This window comes from Arachis duranensis, chromosome 1, assembly GCF_000817695.3.
Source record: "Arachis duranensis cultivar V14167 chromosome 1, aradu.V14167.gnm2.J7QH, whole genome shotgun sequence".
NCBI classification, from domain to species: Eukaryota; Viridiplantae; Streptophyta; class Magnoliopsida; order Fabales; family Fabaceae; genus Arachis; species Arachis duranensis.
Window position 1 is genome coordinate 46,542,373 of NC_029772.3, and position 6,768 is coordinate 46,549,140.

Consider the following 6,768-nt stretch of genomic DNA (forward strand, 5'->3'; position numbering starts at 1 on the left):
TTAAAACGAAAAAGTTATGCACGTTTGAAATTTGGTACGAAAATCTGAATTCTATAGCTTTTAACTTCTTCAAAGATTTTTGAGACATGCTTACGCAGACAGTGCACGCGACGTGAGAATTGGCCGCTTCCAAGTACTCTCGTGTATGTGACCTTGGCATGCGTATGCGGCAAACCTTTCTGTTTCAAACTCTCACGTACGCAGACTATAGATGCGTACATGACATTGTCAAAATGACACCCATGCATATGCGGGGCTGTGCGTGCGTACGCATGACCCTGTTTTGCTAAAGAATGTATTTTTTGTGTTTTTAAGCACTCCTCTAGCCTTCTAAACCGCTTTAATTACTAGTTGAGATCCCCTAGCTATTCTTTAGGCTTTGGGACAAGTGAGAAGGCTTTGGGTGAATTAATAGGATTATTTGGTTATGAGTTTAGAGCTGGTGACTTAGGCTTGGGATGTAATGTGGATGGATTGGTCATGTAAATTGATGGAGTGCTAGATTGATGATGAATTTGAGAAATGGAGAACTGATGATGGTTGCAATGAGTTTGGAACTTGAAAAGGAATAGTGGACTTGTTAGATATGGAAAGTGATTTTTGGATGATAAATTATGATGATATATCATTGTGGTAAGTCGCTAAGCACCTCGGGTAAGGATGGTGGTGAATCTCACTTGTCAAGGTAGCGGTGCCAACGTAGGGAATGTGGTAGTCTCCTGCCTACGTTCAGATGTGAGGGCTGAGGTAGTATTCCACTCATATAACCTTCTCATCCGCAAGAGTGTGCAGGACACTATATCCCTGCGATGTGTATTATAGTGTGCCGGGCACTATATCCCTAGAACGATAGTGTGTTAGGCATTATATCCCTGGAACGATAGTATGCAAGGCACTATATCCCTGGCGTGGCAGAAAGGCTACATCCGAAAGGATGTGTCAGATTGGCAACTTTGAACCGATAATGTGATATCACAGCTAATAGGACAGGCATTCATCATATGCATCTTCTATATGCTTGTTTGCTTTGCTTAACTTCTGTTATGCCTAAATGAATTACATGTTTACTTGCTATTTGTTTTACTTGATGTATATGTATATTACTTGTGCTTTACTTGTTTGCATTACCTGTGTTTTCTGCTGGGATTGAAGAGGTTCGGTAGGCAGTGGCAATGAGATCACATGAAGGATAGGTTGGTGAAGGTTGTGGGACAGTAGTGACTAGTATTAGTTAGAAATCCCTTAAGTTAGATTACCATGTTCTTGGTTTAATTTACATATATATATTTCATTAAACTTGAATATCTGTATCGATGTGAAGTTCTAGGATTGCCTCTGGCTTTTTAGAACCTTATATCTTATCTATTGGGCATTGTTACCATACTGAAAATCTCCGATTCTCATACCATATATTGTTGTTTTTTCCGATGCAAGTCGCAACCCACCTTAGTGAGTTTGCAAATGGTGACAGAACGGGGGATGGATCACATTTTGGTCTTTTGTTTATTTGGTTGTAGATTTCTCTCACTTTTGATTACTGTATATTTTGTTGCCTTAGAGGTTTTTGCTTTAAATTTTGAGAGATATGAAGTAAGCCTTTTATAAAAACTATGTTGTATCTTTTGACTAGTCGGCCCAAACTCTACGAGCTGCGGCTAGTTCCCTTTTTTGGATAAGTTGGTTATCTATTAGCTACTACCTTGTATCTTGGAGCTTTATGCAAGGTTGTATATATTATGTTCTATTCTTGTCGTGCCTACGCATTTTAGTTATCGTGTGAATGTTTTGCGCTTATAATTCCGCTTTATGCGACTTTGAGCTCTTATTCCTTCATCAAACTTCTAGTTGTATAAATTCTTAGATATTTACTATGTTTTGAGTTTTAAAACTGTCGTGACGCTTTATCACCCTTTACTTTATGGCTAAAGGTAAGGCTTAATGTGATAGAGCGTTACATACATTGACCTTCTTGAACGCGTGGGAGGAGCCATTTCCATCAGCTTGAACCTGAAGGAGAAGCTGGAGCAACTAGATCGTTTGTGAGAGTAGATAGAAGTGAACAAACAACAGATGTGCACCTCAAGCCAGCGGCGTTGCTAGTACTAGCGGCAACGCTACTGGTGGGGCACCAACATCAGCACCTACTCCGGTGCCTCAGCAGGGGGAAGACGATGATGACAACAATGATTATCGAGATCTGTAGAGTTTAAGGATTTAATTTTTTTATGTCTACTTCATTGTATTCTACTTCTATGACATTTTATTATATTCATACCATTTATTTTTAATAAAATAATTTGTTATTTTCTGGTAATTTTGAAGTTCTACTCACAATTTTCTTAACAAGAGTTTTAATTTGACTATTAATTATGACTTTGTTGTGCAAAAAAAAATAAAAACTTCTGTAGGATTTACCGAGAGACAAATTTGATGGTAATTAGGCTCCAAAACCATGTGATATGGCACCAAAGTTTTTGTCGAAATAATCCGAAGGCAATCAGCAACGCAATTTGAACAAATTCATTGAAAAAGCTGACGAAAAAGTCGTTGGTAATTAGTGTCGGACAAAAATAATCTACCGGTAAATAGTTTCTGGCACTGATTATACCATCAACTCTAAGATGACGATATATCCAATGGTAAATTAATTACCGAAAAATTTATTTAATAAATTCAATAATAAATTCGATGGTACTCAATATTTTTCTTGTAAAAATACTTAACGCTAAGATCAGGTTCACCATGAGAAGCCATGGTACTTTCTTTTCGTTAGAGAAAAAAAAATATTAATTACTTAATAATTAACTAAAAATAAAAAAGACACATAAATAAGGTGAAAGATTATCTTGTCGACATACATTGGTCTGACAGTTGGTGGACCCTAGCTTTTGGTGGTGTATAATTTAACATGAATTATTCTAGCATCCACCATGGACTAAAATCTTCAAAGCTAAAGGTACAACGATTTCTGATGTACACTATCAGCTTCACTCTCCAGTTAATAAGCAGTCAACAAAGTACTAAAAATTAAACTTAAGTTCAACCATATCAAGAATGATGCTTGGATCCATGTCTGCTAATGATGCTTGGATCCATGTTAAAATTTAAATTAATTGTAATTTATTCTATTAATTTAAATTATTTATTAAAAATTATTTTAATAAACAAAAATTAAATTTATTATTATTATTATTATTATAATGGAAGGTATTTAACGTAGCCTACAAAGGAACCAAAGAAAGGAACCAAAGAAAAGGAAATGGAACTTTGGAACTTGACTTACTATATATATATATATCGTGATACATGTTTCAATTTTTTATTAAACCATGACACTTAATATTTCTCAAAATCAAACATTTTCCTAATCGCATATAACAATCATCAAAGTTCATTGGCTTCTTTTCCTTTCATACGGAGAGAGAGAGACCGAATGCTTGCATGAGGAAATCGTGACCCACACTAAAAATTTCTGTTTTAATTTTTTGTAATCTCTAACTCCAATTAAAATTCTAATTCGATAAGAGTATTCGTATCTTTTTTCTTTGCATATTGGCCTAAAAGTTGACAGTAATATAACTCCTTTTCCCTTTGAATTCGGTCAATTGGAGTTCTAAGAAGTATAGGCGATTTTTTACTTTTTCTTTTTCAGTAGCTCGGTCAAAAAGTTTCTTCGAAATTTCCGTTGTTTTGATTTCATACGAAGGTAGGGGATTTTATTTTGAAATTAAAAGTTTTCAATTTAAGAATCCCAAAAGTATAGTGGATAACTGCAAATATATTAGTAATTATAATGTTAGAGTTTGGATTTTTGACTGTGAATAATTGGCTGTGATTGTGATTGTGATTGAGTTTTTGGTTGTGAAAGTAAATGGTAATTAATTTTGGTGATAGTATGATGATGATTATATGAGTGTGAATTGAAATTCATTTAACTGCAAATATATCTTGCAAGGTTGTTTGGGATTTAATGGTTGTCAGAAATTCTGATTTTTACTTAATAACGTAGTTGCTGAGTCAAGTTATAAAGAGTAAATTATGAGATTGAGGTTTGATAAATGATAAACACATCGAGTCTGGGTTTCTAAACTGAGTTCTTGAAAATTGATTTCTTAACTAAAAGTAGTAATTTTGAGAGTTCATAAATGATGTTCCAAAAATTTTTGTGGGTCGAAGCTATAAATACAGCATGCTACATCCTAAATAGAACCATCATCAGAAAAGGTTTGAAGAAAACCCCATATGAGCTATGAAAAGGAACTCTCCCTAATTTTAAGTACTTTCATGTTTTTGGATGTAAATGTTTTGTATCTAACAACAAAGAAAATCTTGAAAAATTTGATCCAAAATCATATGAAGCAATGTTTGTTGGGTACTCAACCATTAACAAAACCTATAGAGTTTATCTTAAAGAACATAGAACTATTGAAGAGTCCATACATATATCTTTTTGTGAAACTAACTCCATACCCAGTGGTATGTTAGATGATGATGCAGGTAGTGAAGCGGAAGCAAGTCCTCAAGTAAATCAAGCAAATTCCAAATCTGTCCCAGCAGTAAAAAATGTCTGTCCAGAAAATGCTCCTCAGAATGAAGGAGACATTTTCTATTTACATTGCTAATAGAACTTCTATTTGTGTCAATTTTCTATATTCTAAAAGAAATTTCGCTATGCAATCATGTATATATACGCCTTGAGGGAGAAGGGGAAAAAAGGAAAAGACCTCTAAGAACTTGTGTAAATATGTTATAGTTAATTACTATACTATTATGTTTTTTGAAGAAGGAGGGGTCAACTTTTGTGCTCCCTAAAAACTAAGAATCCTTTTATATACTTTCACTGTATTTACAGAGGGCCAAGCCATGGCTCCCATGGCAGAATTCTCCTCGCATTTGAAGATAATGGGTCTTTAAAAATTGGGGTTAGGTTCGATAGATCAATTCTATATGGCAATGATCTTGGAGGCCTTTGTGAAGGCGATCGCTGATACTTTTGTTTCATTGATTCTCTTTGTTTGGTGTTTCTTTGGCAAGTATAGTCATTTTTATGCTATATTTGTGTTTAAAATTCATTGATGATTTATATTGCAGGTAATCAATTGCTGCAGATGGTTTTGAAGGAGATGACTTTGATAAGATCACAGTTAATGATATTTTTGAGGTGGTCTTACTGCTACATTTTCCAATAATTGTCTTGGCTCTTACTTGAGATTGCAAGACATTAGCATCCTTTAGTGATTTTTTTTAATTGTGTGTACAGGGTTAAATAGCAATCCTTGAAAGTTCATGGCTGGTTTATCGCTGGCATGCATTTACATTGATGTTGCTGATTTTCAGAAATCGTAAATTTTTTTGTGTTTGGAAATGTCATTCCTATGCTAACATGTAATGTATGTTATAAGCTTGCTTAGTGTGCAAGTTGGTATCAAATTTGATTTGCTCTTTTGCAGGTAGAATATGGCAACAAAAGCAATAGTTGCATTGAGGGCTATACTTACTGGAGGGGTTGCAGCATTTGCTAAAATAGCCAGTGTAATGAAGGCCGCAGATGGTGTGAAAATGGGTGTAACAGCGACTATAATGACACCAGCAACAACTGCAATAACAGCAGCAGCAACCGCAGCTGTGGCAGGATCAAAACAAGAACAAAAGATGCTCCTCAACAGTCTCCAAAATGTATCTTTATTTGTTTTTGGATTTCTTTATATAGATTAGTTGAATCTTTTCCCGGGTTTTATGGGAACGAAGAGAGCCATTTGTGGATTGTGATATTGACAGATGGTGAATATAATAACCACTTCAAATATTCTGTTAGATATGGAATCATGAAGTCTTAGATGAAGCTATACGCTCAGCTGAATAGTGTGTTTTAGATGTAAATTTTGCTTTGTAAAGTGATGACTTTGTACTGAATTTGTTATTCTTTTTCTTTTTATTTTTTTAATTTTCCTATGCTAGTTTATGTTTGTATTTTTATATAAGGTTTATTTTAATAACATGATTTAGTTTTTGCATAATGATTAGTTATTTAATGTTGATTATGCTGGCTTCCACAATGTTGAAAGTAGTATGGAGTGGCCTAGTGAAGGGTTTATGTAGTTATTGGCACGTTTTATAAGCGTAGCCATATCTCCTTGTAGTCATCAACAGCCACCCTTACTAAATGTAGCTATATATCATCCTATTAGCACGCTTAAAAAGCGTAGCCGTATCTTTCTCTATCAGCATGCTTTTGAAGTGTATCCAAAACCAACCTTCTGGGCAAGCTTCAAAAGTGTGGCTATATGTACACTTTTTGGTACGATTTTAAAGCATAGCTATATGGGTACATACGGCCACGTTTTTAAGTGTGGTAATAGATGAAAGCATGGCAAAAAAGAACGCGTACTGGTATATTGGCAAAAGCATACCGATAGAACAACCATCATACTCACAGATGTACTCTTTTTAAAAGTGTGTCGATAACTCAAAAAGCGTGACGAAAAGCTATTGACACACTTTTTCGCACTTTTTGACACGCTTTAAAAACATGACATACAAAAAGCTGATTTTCTTATAGTAGTAACCCAGCATTGTTGTTTATAAATAAGTGAAGTCAAAGAGGATTAGGGACTTCAATTTGAAGCACTTCAAAATTATACCGAAACACTAACAAAAATTCCAAGTTACACTAATGCCCAAAAGATCATAGAGTGTATGTGAGTGTTTGAAGTCAAATTTAAATGCATTTATTTCCTTGTTTCTTTAGTCCATTTATGTTCTTCTAGT